Below are 16,349 nucleotides of genomic sequence, written 5' to 3'. Positions count from 1 at the left end.
TGCCACACTATGGGAAGTAGTGGAGTTGCTTGCATTGGTCACTAGGTAACTTTCACCTAGTACAATCTGTCCAGGGTCCACAAAGTCAGGTGTCACCATTGTGACACTGGCACATGTGCCCCTGTAGGCCTGAGCCAGTTTCTCATTGATTAAAGGCGTCTGCCTATATTTGCCCAGGTTACTGGGACTCACTGTAGTGGACAAAGCTAGGTCCACATCATATAGGAGAACTGCCTGAGTAGGGATTCTGACTAGGCCAGATCCTACTTCAGTACCCAGGGTTAACCCTACTACACCCTTTGGCTGTGTTCCACCACTGCTAACTGTACTAGGGGGTGCAGGTGCTTTAGGAGCTGCAGTGGTGGGGACTGGATTTGTCTTGGTGCATTCACTGCCCCAGTGTGAAACCGATTTGCAGTTATTACACCAAGGTTTCTTTGGGCCATTATTCTTCTCTTTCTTGTTTCCATTTTGGGAACCACCCTCCTTATTACTAGTTTGGGGGCCTGAAGACTTCTGGTCCTTTTCTTTATCTTTCTGATTCCCACCCTTCTGGTCTGTTTTCTTCTGGTCACCACCTTGGTTCTGGGGTTTCTGCTTAATCCTTGTTCTGACCCATTTGTCCGCCTTCTTTCCCAATTCTTGGGGAGAGGTCAGATCAGAGTCAATAAGGTATTGATGCAACAGCTGGTTTGTACAGTTATTAAGGATCTGTTCTCTCATGATAAGATTGTACAATCCTGTATAGTCTGAAACTTTACTTCCCTGCAACCAACCCTCCAAAGCCTTAGTGGCACAATCTACAAAATCAGTCCAGTCTTGAGTCTGTGCTTTTTGGGTGTCTCTGAACAACAACCTGTATTGCTCAGTGGTTAGGCCAAACCCTTCAATAAGAGCACTCTTCAAGGCAGAGTAGTTTTTGGCATCCTCAGGTCTAACTGTGAGGAGCCTGTCCCTCCCTTTCTCTGAAAAGGAGTACCATAAAATTGCAGCCCACTGTTCCTGAGGAACCTGCTGTACCATGCAGGCTCTCTCAAGAGCAGTCATCCATTTGTGGATGTCATCCCCTTCCTTGTAGGGGGCCACAATTTTTGTCAGGTTTCTATTATCATAGCTCCTGTCTTTTTCTCTAGGAATATTGCTGCCACCAGTGGCATCTAAGCCACTCAATTTCTGTTCTCTTGCCAAGGCAAGTCTAGCTTGAGCCAGGGCTACCTCCTCCCTCTCTATTTGGAGTTTGACAGCTCTCATCCTGGCCTTATGCTCTATCTTTTGAGAGGCAGTCATACCTCTCTGAGATTCCCTTGAGGCACTAGAAATATGAGAGTCCCCTGAGGGAGATCTCACTCTTCTGTTACCTGGGAGAATGCTCTGGTGGGATCTGGGGAGGTGCTGGCCCTCTCCATTCCCCAGTAGGTTTAAGTTAGCCTGGTTAAGCCTGACAACTACAACCTGGTTAACCCCTTGATCCTGATCTTCAGGTTCATCTATGTCTGAACCATCCTCCTCCTCTTCCTCTTCTTCTTCTTCCTCCTCTGGAGTGGTATCAGTTACAGGGGGGTCCACTCCATCTCCTGACTCTGAGGGAACTGCATTCGCCTTTTCTAAGTCACCCTGTTCTAGAATGGCTATCAGGGAAGGACTGGTGGGACTTCTGCCCCTTTTTAACCCTCTTGATATGCACAAGGCAACCAAGTCTTTGTGGGTTAGCTTGTCATAGCTGGAAGTTGCCTTGGTAAGGTCAACTGTCACAGAACCAGACCCTGAGGCCTTTCCTGTGTCAGACATGACTCTAGTGTGGTGTAAGTGATGCACCTACCTACACTAAGTGTTTTCCTACTGTCCCTTACTAGTGAGTTGTAGTCAGGGTGTGCTAATCCCTTTTATCTACAACTACTAAGTTCAGTAGAACTTAATATGCTAAGCTTTTGATTTATATGTACCTAGAGGTACTTGATGTGATCTTTCAATTTGATAAAAAGATTGCAATGGTAAAACAACAGCAAGCTCAAATCCGCACCGCTGCTCACCAATGTGAGAAGTTGGCCTGATATATGATGTTTCCAATTCTGGAACCACCCTGTATCAGTCCAAACAACCCTTATGGTGTCTGGTTGTAAGTCAACCTTATTAGACAAGCTATCCTAGGGGTAGCATGGACTAAGCAGCCTAAAGGCTTAACTTAAGAGGTCGTGTTAAGCGAGCTGTTTTACCACATACAATCCTGTAATATCAAATGAAAGGACACCACACAAGTATATATTATAAAAATATATGTATTTATTACTAAAAACAATCCCCAGTATTCTTTATGAATAAAGGGGCACAAGCGTTAAATCAAAAGCACAGTATAACATACAAAGTTGCACAATTTTGGATGAGGCCTAGGGGCCACTCAAACCATATACTAAAAAAATGGTATAAGAGATACCAATCGATCAGTGGTTAGGCCTAGGGCCTAGGGAATCGCTGGGAGCAGTCGGGACTAGCAATGCTGAAGTCGGGAAAAGCCCGCGGGATTCGGGTGCAGCACGTAAAGTGCGGCCTGCATCAATGTAAAGTCAATGGTGCGTAAAAGTTACAAAGTTAAAGATAAAAGACACTTCCGCTGAACCTAGAGGAACAAAACTTAAGACACAGACCCCAGAGGTGTGTACCAGTGTGGACACACCGGCGTTGCAATGTTACCTCACCCACAGGAAGTGGGTGCACAGGGTCGAAGTTGAGTCGGGTTTCGTCACGCAGGTTCTTGGTGCTTGGAGCTGAAAGGGCTGCAGGCGAGGTGAAAGAGAAGTGTCCGGTGGAGTCCAAGGGTGGACTCAAGTCGAAAAGTACCTGAAAGCAGAGGGGACAGAGTCTGGGTCACTCAGCAGTGACCAGGGTGGAACCAGGATGGAACCAGGCAATGTCGGGCGCAATCAGGTGGTTGTCGAGGAGCTTCTCTCCGCTGTCACGTGGGCTCTGGGGCATCTACGACGTCCAGGAGCGGGTCATGATCTGTCCCACGCAGGCTTTCGCCATCGGCGCTGTCGGCTTCAAGATTGGAGCAAACAACACTTGGCAAAAGCAATCCACGCGAAACCGGGAGATTGCTTCTCACTCAAACCAGGAGGGTCAGAGTGGGGGCTCCTTTTCAGGGGAGCTGGTGCAGATCTGGAGCAACCAGAATCGCAGGTCGAACTTCAAGTTTCGTCGGTACAGGGGCCACAAGCCGGCTGGCAAGTGACCGGACCAACGCGTTGAGCCAAATGGAGCAGAAGGGCCCCACGCAGCACTCGTCAAGTGTGGAGGGCTGAACTTCGGTGCAAGAGTGGCTCAGGGTTGGGGCTTCTCAAACCCCAGTGTACAGCTTCGAGGGTCACTCGTGGGCTGCACGGTCAGCGTCTCGTGGTCTTTTCAAGATGGCGTGCCCCACGCTTCCGGTCGCCTCCACGGGTCTCAGCTCTGCAGGGACTGTGGATCGGGCTGTTGGAAGGCAGGCAAGCTTGATCTCGTTGATCTCTGTCGCTCGAGTTCCGGCGGGAACTGCAACAAAGCAGACGTCGATGGCTGGATGGTGCCTGTTTGCACAGGGTGGTCACTCCTTGACCACAAGGGAGATTCTTCGGGCTTCTACGTCGAGTAGGATGTCGAAGGGTCCAGAGTTTCGTTTCTTATGTTTCATCAGGATAATCTGAAGTGCATTGGCACTGCTCCCAGTCTTATACTAATCTAGGGGGCTGGATTACCTGCTAGGTCCCCTCCTATGGGTGGGACCCAGGAAGTGGGTGGTTACACCCCCTTCCTTTGATCCTGGCCGCGCTGGGACAGGGGCTGGAGTGCCCCAGAACCGGTTTGGCCGGATTATGCAAGGGACAGCCTTGTGCTCCCCAGGCACTGTCTGGTTTCTTTCAAACCTCCCTGCTACAATCCACTATCTCCTGTCTAGGGGGGTGTGACACCTCCCTGCGACAGGAAACCCTTTGTCCAGGCCTCCTTGGATGAGTTTCGGTCAGCTTCAGGGGGTCAGACTTGTGTCTGTGGCAGAAGCATCCATTTTGTGGATCTGAGGCCCTTTTAGAAATTAACCGCATTGAAGTAAAGTAACATGTCTTACCCCTCTAGAGGGGTGGAATGCTATCCCCGTCGCCAGAACTGGCGAGGGGATAGTATTCCAAATCGTATGACACCTTACACGACTTGTTTTGATAAAGCCAAACCAGAGTTGCTATATAACCGCGAGGATTATAATGCACTTAAGAGTATATGGTATGGCATTATCCTGAAACAGCTTAGGGATTTGTTCCCGACGGCTGCAGACAGGCTCAGCTCATGCTAGAGCTCCATCTCACATTAAACCACGCACTCTGCCTCCAGGATTGTTGAGGCCTGCCATAGGAGTGGCTCACAGGTTTATATGTGTCCAGATATAGGTTCAGATATAGGTATACTATATCTAAGCAAGGGGTGATTACACCACCGTGCCCCAGCTGAGTGATCAGCCAGTTGTGTCAATTTAAGAACCAGCCAGGGGTGGCAAAAGATATTCTGCAGCCCCTGGTAGGCCTTGGTGGCCCCTATGCCCTGGGCACCTATAGTGCATCATACAGGGGCTGACAAGGAGTCCATTTCCAATTGTGGTATGTACCTATAGCACATGTATCATTAATTTAGTGAGAGAACAGCAGGCTGGGGGTCTGATCAGCAGGCCCACAGCCTCAGTAGTCGAAAACCAGTGAAGCAAGAAGCAAAAATTTGGGGTGACCATAGGATAGCAGACCCTACTCTCCTACAGTTTCCAAGCCATATAATATATAAAATACATACATTGATAAATAATGACTAAAAGTACTCAACTGGGGTTTCTAAAATACGCCTACCCCGGTGTACCTAACCTAGGTTTAGTACGAGGGAAGATGTAAGTGAGGTATAGCTTAGTTTTTAGTATTCTTTGCCAAGAATCTAATCCAAGAATTCTCCTAGGGTCTAATCAGCTCCGTACCTTGGTTTTCAGAATGTAGGAGGTCTGGTATCTCTCTCTCAGGACTCGATTTCCCAGCAACCCGCAAGGGTAGCCTGGAAACACTGGAGCTGGATTTCTCGGCTGGAGAAAGTACAGCTTCTCTCAGTGCGTCAGCTGGAGGGTCAGCTTCCTTCAGCACTTGCTGCAGCCGGGCGCTTCTGGCAAGTAGATAGTCGAACTGCTCCAAACCACCGTGTGTTTGTTTGGACAAGTGTGGGCATATTTATACCTCTAAGGTGCCGAGTTTGACGTAAGATTGGACATAATAACGTCATTAGAGACTTAATTCTCTGAAAACTCCATGAGTTCTTGGATAAATCAATATTCATGCAGTGGGAGGTACTTGACTGCTGAAGGCGGGTTTTTCCAAGAAATCGTTGTAGATTTTCAGAACTAGTGGAAGTAGCCAAGCCGTATTAGGACTACTTGAGTTATGTCTTAATATGCTTATGATTTCAATGCCTATGTAAGGATACGGTATTTTATACCTATATGAGGGCATGAATCGGGAAATTACACTAGGGTCCTAAAACGCTATACAACACCCACTCCACGTATTATGTCTAATATTACTAAATCTATGAGCATACAAAAACATAACTGAAGCATGTGCTCATAATCCTACCCAAAATACATGAAATGCATCAAACATGGTTATATACATACATGAGTATTTATCTAGCACGTATTTCACTAACCATAGCTATCTTTAAAAAATGAAATAACATTTATGAAATGGCTTCTAAATTTACAGAAGAAAACAAAATTTGAGACCATTTCATAGCATAAAATATAAACTGTTATCGTTTACATGGGAGAATGCAAAATATTGTCTATGGGAAGTATCAAAAAATGAATTTCTTGTTCTCTAAGGATAGTTCTACCTTAAGCAGATTACTTTGTGCCAAGCGAAAAAAGTTCTATTCTGGTAAGGAGAGAAGAGAAAAAAAAATTGAATGTAGATTATAGAAACATAGAGTTCCCAAGTTAGAGGGCTTGTTTTGAAAAACCCGAAGGCCGAATGTCAGAGTTCATGGAACGCCGTGTGCACTTTTCAAAAGTTATTCTCTGTGTCGGGAGAAAACATCAAATCATCTAAGCTGGCAAAGAAACCGTCTACCACAGTTGGTGAAAGTGGAACTACTTCATCAAATAGATAAAATGTGCATAGATGTGAAGCATCGCCGCCAGCGTCATCCGCATTAGCAATGTTCGCTGTAGATGGTACCTGTGTGCCCGTTGTTCCTTGTACCTCACCAATAGCTGCATTCGCCGGTGAGATCTCAATGAAAGCGGTCATCAGGATTGGGAGCCGTTGGGGGCAACACAATGTATGATTTCTTCTCCACAAAGCAGGCATCATAGAACAGGTAAGATGCAATCTTACCAGATTGGTCTGAATGAAAGGAACCAAGTGGTATTCAGATCTCTTAAATGAGCCAAGCCAAGAATCTGTGTAATTCTGTCACGATACCGCATGGCCAGGAGAGCCTGTTCCATTGTAGTCTGGGTATCGTCGGTGACTGGATTTGCCATATCGGAGCAGAAGGAACAAAAATAGAATTCCTGCTACGAGTCCCAAAATGAGAGGCAGACCACCAAACACAGAGTGCACGAAATTTGGAAAAATGCCGAGGACTGCTTCGAATGGTGTTAACAGTCCTGAAAAGATAGTCTTAAACACATGTGCGATGCCACTGGTATCGGACATGTTTAAGATTTACCTAACATTTCTGCGAAATGTACTGGGCAGTTTGTTGATAATAATGCATGTATCTCTGCAGAAGTCCGTGCAACCTGCAGATCATACATTTCTCTAGACGAGGTCAGTGGCACAGTTTTTTTGCAAAAGAATGGCTTTCATTCTGCTTAAAGTATCAATTCGTATAAAAGAGCTATTCAGTGAAGGCCATAATGCGGTCTCCCCGTCTGTCTTGCTTTTTGGATACAATACTTGCATACAACAAGTGACCCTGGCCGACACACTAACTAGATAGGCTTTTCCTGGCAACATGCCACAACAGCTGTGATCATTGAGCATAACGTAGTTACCATTGGAAAGCTGCCTGAAAATCGGGTCTATCACTGCTGCTGGACTACCGTGTATGTGGCAAGAAAGGTTATTTAAAGAACCTTTGTAGGCTTCATGTAAATTAATACCTTCACATAAAAGTGTACCGCTTAGTGAGTTTTTACAATTTTTTGTACTAAGAAATACCTCCTTTACCCCACTCCAACATTTGTGTGGGTATGGTAAATTCCAGGTTGACTTAATGTATCCTTTACCCAACCTTTCATACAGGCCTGCTGGTATATGCCCTAGACATTACTGAAATTGGAAAATCGTCACTGGTATCGTGATGGTGCCATGTATTATCCAATTTACGACAGGCTTCTCAGAACCTGTTAATGGTAATCTTTCCAGTTTTTCAATGCTCAGCACCGTATAGTCTGCTCCTCTTTTTGCCAAAGAGATTTGTTTATCTGTAAGGTTAAAGACAGTAAACAATGACGTGGTGCTGATTAGACGCCATGGCACGTAGCCTGAACGGAGATTTTGTAACGTCCAGCCTAGCAGCATTATAGAACGTAATTGAGACTGGCCATGTTGTAACTATTATGTCAATGGCAGATGATACAATGCTGTCCAAAGAATAGATTCTGGAAGACAGAGTCGTTAACCCATTGTCAACTACAGAAAGAGCTTTCTCTGAATTAATACGATCAATTTCACATATTTTTTCTGCAGTTTCCATTTGTGTTATTTTCCAAGCTTCGTTGTACGCAGCGTATATACCGGCGTTTATGAAATGTTTCTGACGTTGTTTACGAGGCCCAATTAAGAAGTCTTGCAAGTCAATGCCTTCTTTAAGTAAGGTCAAGTGTTGTTTAATTTCTGGAAGTGTAGATTTCTGTAGCCACTCAAGGCATAGTTTTCCTACATTGTATGTTGTTACTATCCCTGGATGTTGTCTCTGGGAATATCTTAGATCTGGCCTATTCATTTTGAACCCTTCTATTTTGTTCATGAATCTATCTTGACAGTTATTCGTGTCTATGGGCCAGATTAACCATTTTTTCCAATTAGGATTAGTTCTATTGTGTTGTAAAATCTGTTTTATGTCTACCTCCTCATCTGCAGTGTCATTACTGTCAGGTGTTGGTCTCGGTATGGACGATTTGTTTAAATCTTTTATCTTAGCTATGCCAAGACATGATGTTTGTTGAACAGTGTCATTTAAAAATATAATTTGCTTTGGAATAATGCAGGCTCTGAACAAGGCTTCTGAACCTTGCATCTGCCAGTCTTTAGTGCCCCCAACAGTTTTTGTCTCAATGTTGTCGTTCCAAAAGTTAAACCCTAATGTAGACAGCTGAACATAAAAGTTTGCAGAATAAATTTGTTTAGTATTGGTCAACATGTTTTTCATTCCTGTCTTATTTATATTTTTAAAATAAAGCGTTCCTGGATTTGTCACATTAAAACCTGTAAAGTATGGAAATTTCTCATAAAATGTTTTAGAGTTGCCTTTTGGTGGTGTTGGACAATGTTCCCATTGATTTTAAGAAAAAAAATTTCTAGGGTTTGCAGATTTGTTCAAATAATGGTGACCATAATGATTGTAACAATACAGTTCTTCATAACTTGATGAACCTTCTAAGTGTTCATGTTTTTGAAATGTTGCTGACATTTCTAAGTCTGAAATCATATTATTAACAGTTTCAAAGTCCCAATCATCAGAAAAAGTGCTCTGTGAGACAAAATCACTTAAAGAAACCTTAAACTGGTGTAGAATCCTCAACAATTCAACCGGGCCATAAATGTCATAATCAGTTGTGTCCCATGCTATACCATCAGGTATAGGAACGGCTGTGATGTTCACTGATGACAGGTCTCTTCGCTCACGATGAGATGATTTGTAAGGTTGCAGAAGCAAGTTGATGTTGTTACTTGCTGTGTCCTTGGTACTGTATTTTCCATCTATCATTTGTCCCAAACTTAAAACAAGAATAAGCCATAGCAGGAGAAAAACTACACCTAATCCAATCCAGAATTCAACCCATGGCGAAACCAGATATATTTTCTCAAGTTGATGAAAGAGTTCTGTTATTTTTACTTTAAAAAGTTTTTTTGCTGGCGTTGTTTCTGGTACACTTGGATCCTCAGAAAAGTTATCAAAGTTGATTAAATAGCCAGAGGGCAGTTCTGCCAATAGTTGGTATTGCATCCGGATTCTTTGAAATCGCTGAAGTTGCTTCCTCTTTTGACATGTTTGTATAGTCAGATGCTACATCATTGTAGACAGGAGTTTCTTGACAAACTGATATTTGGGTATCAAGAGGGACAAGTTCCATAGCTTTGTTGCATAGTCCTTCCTTTCTCACAGGAGGTTTATCAAATGTGATAAGTCTTTCAGTTTGAACCTCTTGGATAGTAGCCAAATTTGGTCGTCTGCTACTTCTTGGGAGTCCACTGGGCCTACTACTTATTATCGGCCACATGATGTGGTTTTACCAGGTCGACTGATACTGTTCTGTTCTCCCTTTTTCCAGCAAGCGGCGGCAGTAACACTGATCTTGTTCCAAGGATTCCTAAGACAGGTACTGCTTTCCTATAAGAAGGCCCAAATTCCTTCTTCACCGCGATCTTTTCCCTGACTAGATCCCCAATCTTTGGAATCCAGACAGGTCTTGCTGGGACAGGTGGTTTTTCTACAGTGGTCGTTGGGCTTTGTGTTGTGTTACTCAGAATTCTTCTTGTTTCATTTAAGTCCTGTAAAACAGCCAAACGGTCTTTGATGTCAAAGGGTTTCTGTTCCACCACTGAAGTTTGACAATCAAGATCCTGGATGAGCATTCTAGTACCAAATAATAATTCATATGGAGTGATTCCCCCCCAGAGAATTTCTTGGCAGATTATCAAGACTACGTTGGACACTATTTAGATGTTTTACCCACCCGTCACCCGAGCCTGATACCCTAGCTGTTATATATTGCTTTATGTCACGTTTTTTTCTTTCCACTACCGCATTTCCGTCAGGATGGAAGGGACTCGAAAACCGCAATGCAACGCCCAAGCTGGCCATGGCCTCCTTGTAAGCTCGAGAGCTAAACGCAGGACCCTGGTCAGAATGTAGTGTGCCGATTGCGTGTGTGCCGATAAAGACTCGCAAATCTTTTATAACAGTTCTGGCATCAGCTGAGTGCTGGGGCCACATCCAAATGAATCTTGTCTTGATATTTGTGGGACCACATTCGTCTATAGTGACGTCTGCGTGTAGATAGTCTAATGCTGTCTAACAATGGTATCTGTACTGGGCTGGCTACTCTGTAGTCAGGAATCTGGTTGTTTACAAAGCTATGATCCTCGTGACAGGCATCGCAGTTAATTCCAAATTCGTAAACTTGGACGCTCATTCCTGGCCACCAGTACCTCTTTTCTAACTCTATTAGCGATATTAAGATTCCTTGATGTATCAGACCCTTTCCCATATGTGCTTTGTGAACCAAAGCACTTCTCTCGCTTCTGTTTGGAATTACTCTATCCCCCACTCCAGGGATTCGAGCAAATGGAACTGAGTTTGCATCAATTATGTATGTATATTACCGAGTGGATAATTTAGAGGTAATGCTGCATAGTTTCCTTTCATTGAGGACTTGACTCCTAACATTGTTTCACCGTCTATTTTCGTTTTTGAACAGGTGATTGCAGCTACAGAAGCCGTTTGCACTAAGCATGGGCTGAAAATTTGTTCCACTCGAAATTTGCTGATTTTTGGCAATTTTGCATTCCGCTAATCGCGTGAAATTGCCCCACAATTCGCAAGTTCGCAAATTTTTTTGCTTGTTTGCGCTTCAAAAATACAATCTTGCGCGCGCTGCGTTGACTTATCTTGATTCTGAGTTTGCCGAGTCGTTTTCCTACCGCTAACAAGATGGTCGCGCCTAAAAACGACCGCATGGGTTAGTTCGCGGTAGCCGCGCTGAAAAAAAACCTTGCGAATACACCAAAATAAAAAAATTGCAAGTTTGCACACATTTGCGGATTTCGTGGACCGCAAATTCGCTTTCGCGCAAATTCGCGGAACGCAAATTCGCAAATTTCACCCATACTTAGTTTGCACAGCTGCCTTCGCAGCCTCATCAGCCAATGAATTCCCTACAACGTGAACGCCATCACACTGATGACTCAGTGTATGAATCAAGTGAGTCTTTTGTAGTTCTCTTTGCAAAAGAACTACCTTCCCAAAGCATTTTATGCTTAATTGTGCCACCTTTTGCATCTTTGAAACCGTTTTGAACCCAGTTCTGCAAATATTAGTTGTAAGATTGAACGCAGTAATACGAATCGCACACTATGAGTGTGGATAATTCGCGATCTTGTACTTTTGAATATGGGTCAAAAACGTATTCAACGTCTGTTGCAGCAAGATAATTAACCCATTGTATCCATCTTGGATGTAAAGCTTTAGCATTTGGAATGCTTGCCTTTGTCACTGCCTCTAAGGCAGGTACAGGTGTAACGATTTTAATACGTTTACCCTGTGTGAGGGCTCTCTCCTTTGCTACAGCAGTCTGAACCGCTGTCAGAATTTTTTCTGTTGATGTGAACTTCATTTGAGCTTGTGTGTACAAGTGTGACTTGTATGCTATTGGTACCGTCTCACCTACGTTAAAGGTTAGTTATGTGAATCCGCATCTCCCTGGGATGATTCGGATCACTAGGTTATGCACGTTGTCGCGTGTTTTTAACTGTGTTTTTGCTAACATGTCTGTTTGCATTGAATGCAAAATTTCTGTGTTTTTTGTGTCCAATTAGTCTGTTTGAAATCAGGTTTGATTAGTTCATAGAGAGGTTTAACCCTTTCTGCGTAATTTAGAACATAAGTTCTTCCAAAATTCAGGAAACCTAGAATCGACAGTAAGTTTTTCAGCGTTTTTGGAGGCTGTAGCAGTGTGCATTTTTCTAAAAAGTTTGCTGCCAGGCTTTTGCCTTCACTTGATAACTCATATCCCAAAAATAGGACGTTGAGGTGGGCAATTCGTGATTTCTTCAAATTGAATTTATACTCTTCAGACGCAAACCCAAGTATTATGGTGTTCACTCTTTTCAAGTGTATGTCCAAATCATCGTCTGTAAGATAGATGTCATCGACATACGATAATGCCTCATCATCGTAAGTTTGTAGTAACTCCGTTACTCAGGCTGAAAATAACCCTGGACTATTCTTGAATCCCTGGGGGAGACGGCAAAATTGTCCCTGAGTCCCCATTATTGAGAAAGCGGTCAAATACCTGCTTTCAGGTGCAATGTTTTAACAAAAGAAACCATTTAAGAGATCTACTGTAGTTTTGTAGTTTTTCCGAACGATGTTATTCATCAGTGCTGCACTATGTGCATTTTGTACTGCAAATGTTTTGCAACAAGAGTTTAAATGTCTGTAAACCAAAACTAGACGATGGTTTGGAAACAGGAAACAAAGGATTTTTCATCGATGAGGTGCATGTTTCAATCACCCGTTGGTATTCAAGTTGATTTAAAATCTCCCTGACCTGTTTTTTAGCTTCCTGTTTTACAGGATAGTGCCTTTGCATTGTTGGTTGAGTTTTCAACTGGATTTTATGGTGAGGGGAATCCTAATCATAACCTACGTGATTTTTGTATAATGCTGGAGCCTGGGCTACAGCCCATTTTCTGGCATAGGTATATTTTTTATGAATTGGAATGTGATTTGAGAAGGCTGGCATAATTATCTCTTCGCTATGTGGGCACTCCCTGGCAAATTCAGGGGGCCAGTCTTGTTCAGCTAGAAGAATGTCATAACCATTGGATAGCTTCTCCCAAAAGAGTGCTTTAATTTTCCTAGTTATATCCCCCTCCATCCGGAGTGTTACTTCATACAACCTATGTGGTACACTAACCCTGGTGTCAGCAGTTTCAACTTGGATGCATTCATTCAAGTCCACTGTCTCCAGATGATCCTTCAAGATCTTGCGAGCTATGGTTACCTCTGCTGCGCTGTCTAGCATTGTTTGGGCCCACCACCCGTTCTTGAGTTGTGTCCTCAAGATCCTCTGCATTTCTGATCTTTAGACTTGCTACCTTCTTCTTGGTGAATTGAGTTTTCTTATTTTTTGGAAAGTGCTGTTCGTCTTTGGACTTTACACGTTCTTCTTTTTGTTCTGATCGTCCTCTTCTTGTGGATTACTGCGAGGAAGTCTGAAAGGTATGAGAGGAACGTGTATCAATGTCTTGATATCTATCAGGTTTTCTCAAATTATCCCTATTTCTAAGGTTATATCTCTTTTCAGAGGGCTCCTGTTGAGGAGACATTCCTCTGGACTGGGAACACTTCTCTTTCAGAAGTGTCTGTTTGGTGCTTTCCCACTTCTTCTTAGAAGTAGTGAGATTATTTTTAATAAAAGCTTTTTCAGGATTTTCAGTTAGTTGAGGTTTTACTGGTTTCCCACCCAAACTATCTCTACCTAGTTCTTCATAGGATTTTTCAATAATTCTGGCAAGCTCATATGGTTGCTCAGTAATATGTGTTTCTTTTAGCTTTTGGCAGATTGCCACAGATGCTGCTTCACCTTTGATGTTGGCTAATAGTATAGCCGAGACCTGTTTGAAATCTTTCAGTAATTTGATACCCAGATTTGATGCTGGTTCTGGACCGTATTCATTTTGAATCTGTCTCAGAACGTCTGGTATTACCGCCATAGACGGGACACCATGTGTTTGTGTGTAGATTGAAGCAAAGACTGTATCCCATGTGTCGCAGTCCTCTATGTGTGGTGCAATCCCCATTGGTAAACAGATTGTTAGAATCCTGTGTTTCTCATGAGGTGTACTATCAGGGAATACTGCCTCTATTTGAGTGATTTTTTTAGCTAACCATAATGGAATTTGTTCCCGTTTTGCGGGTAATTGACGATTACTGACTGTATAGTCTGTGGTGTAATTTTGTTTGTGTTCCCCTGATGAGGGGTGTGCTGTGGAATCCTTATAGTAGGTTGTACTGTTAAAGTCCGCATGACATATTGAACCAATTGCCTATGTATTTTAATTAGCTGTTTTAGCTGAGCTAATAATTCTGGACCTGTCATTCTTTCAATGTCAGGATGTGGTGTATAGCTGGCTAGTACCGGTCATGTTGCTCCTGGTCTACCTAGTAGACCAAGCCTGGTAATGTGATTTGATTTTGATGTCGTAGGGCAGCATTAAACCAGAGCTGATGCTCTTGTTAAGTTAGTGGAATTTCAATGTCCTCGAAAGGAACGTATTCTGCTGGAGGTTCCTCTACTTTGTAGTAGTGGAACTCGTGTGTTACTGAATTTGCTGCAGGAAACAGAATCCATGAATAGAATACCTCTGTCTGCCGATATTCATGTGCCTCTATAACAAATATTACTTTACCACCTCTTGGTGATACTCCATTTTCTATAAGTTTTATAGTGATTGTTTTCCTTATATTTGCCGGGATGAGTATAGCATCTGGGTTATTCTGTTGGAGATTTGTGTTGTCTAAAACTGCCTGAGCTGCTGCTGCAGCTCTCTCCCTTTCGTTGTCACTGTCCATCATTTTGTTGACCGAAAGTGTGCAGAGCAAGTTTCAAGAAAACAAAGATTAGGTGCACAACATTTTGGAACACTGTATCTTTCAACGTTGAACAAACCAAAAATTAATACATAGGATTTTCGTCCTACTCAGTTTTGGCGGATATTATCTCCTTTTATAATGAAAAAATAGTGATTTGTCGCACAGCAAAATTCTGATTAAGTTCAATGCACAAAGGTAGCAAGCTAGTAAATGTTAATGAGGTTTGCGGCCCAGGTGGCGTCTCTTGTCAAGGACGACCAGTAGAATCAACAAAAACAAGTGCCTCCAATGACCATTGGAGGCATCCCTTGGCGCTCCACTCTCAAAAAGTTCAAATTATTTCAAAATAAAGATCCATGCAACGTTTTGATTCCATGTTTTCTATTCAACAACTTGGAAAAATTATTATTGAATCCATCAACAATCGTTCATATTGAATAGTCAATTCATTTAAGCGGTGTCACAATAACATAAATCACAGTCCAATGCATTTCGGGCTGTATGCCCTTCATCCGGGACAATGGCTGCCACTGCTGTTGCAAAGCAACCGGCCTCATATTCTCCACCAAACAAAACTCTTTTGTGATTTATGTTATTGTGACACCGCTTAAATGAATTGACTATTCGATATGAACGATTGTTGATGGATTCAATAATAATTTTTCCAAGTTGTTGAATAGAAAACATGGAATCAAAACGTTGCATGGATCTTTATTTTGAAATAATTTGAACTTTTTGAGAGTGGAGCGCCAAGGGATGCCTCCAATGGTCATTGGAGGCACTTGTTTTTATTATCTCCTTTTACCCACTCCAGACCTCTATTGGAGTATTTTACGGGAAAAAGGGGTCTGTGTGAAAAGCACGACTGAGGTACTCTAGTATCTAGCGTTAAATTATCGCCTTACCAAACGTTGGGCGCCATGTAGTGTAGTTCCTATATTCCCAATAGGCTCTGTACATTGGAATAATATATCCTATAGATTTGACGTAGGACTGAGGTCTACTAGGTCTCTATCGAATATACTAGACTTAATTGTGAGTGCCAGCAAGCTAAGAGGTCACTAGAAACTTTCTCGAATTCATAAGAAGGGATTAGTTTCTGACAACCGCTTAAAACATGACAACATCCCAAGAATAAGAAATGTATCTCTAGAGTCGCGGAAACATTAGATAGTTATTTCACTCAGTCAATTGTGCATGCTTCGTTTCACCAGAGGTGCAGAGAAAATAGAGAGACGGGCGTTTTCAACAAAACCTATTTATTGAACAGTCTTCTTTCTCAAGCATAAGAAATGAACTGCTGCAATCGTAATACTTGTTATAAGAAATGAACTGCTGCAATCGTAATACTTGTTGTAAAGTACAAAGCGTACAATACGAAGAGTATTATAAAATAATACTGTAAAAGCATGATATGGTTTCTAAGCCATATAATATAATAAATACATACATTGATAAATAATGACTAAAAGTACTCAACTGGTGTTTCTAAAATACGCCTACCCCGGTGTACCTAACCTAGGTTTAGTACAAGGGAAGAAGTAGGTGAGGTGTAGCTTCATTTTTAGTATTCTTTGCCAAGAATCTAATCCAAGAATTCTCCAAGGGTCTAATCAGCTCTATACCTTGGTTTTTAGAATGTAGGAGGGCTGGTATCTCTCTCTCAGGACTCGATTTCCCAGCAACCCGCAAGGGTAGCCTGGAAACACTGGAGCTGGATTTCTCGGCTGGAGAAAGTACAGCGT

The sequence above is a fragment of the Lissotriton helveticus genome, chromosome 11, assembly GCF_964261635.1.
Source record: "Lissotriton helveticus chromosome 11, aLisHel1.1, whole genome shotgun sequence".
Classification (NCBI taxonomy): domain Eukaryota; kingdom Metazoa; phylum Chordata; class Amphibia; order Caudata; family Salamandridae; genus Lissotriton; species Lissotriton helveticus.
Note: the sequence above shows the minus strand (reverse complement) of the source record.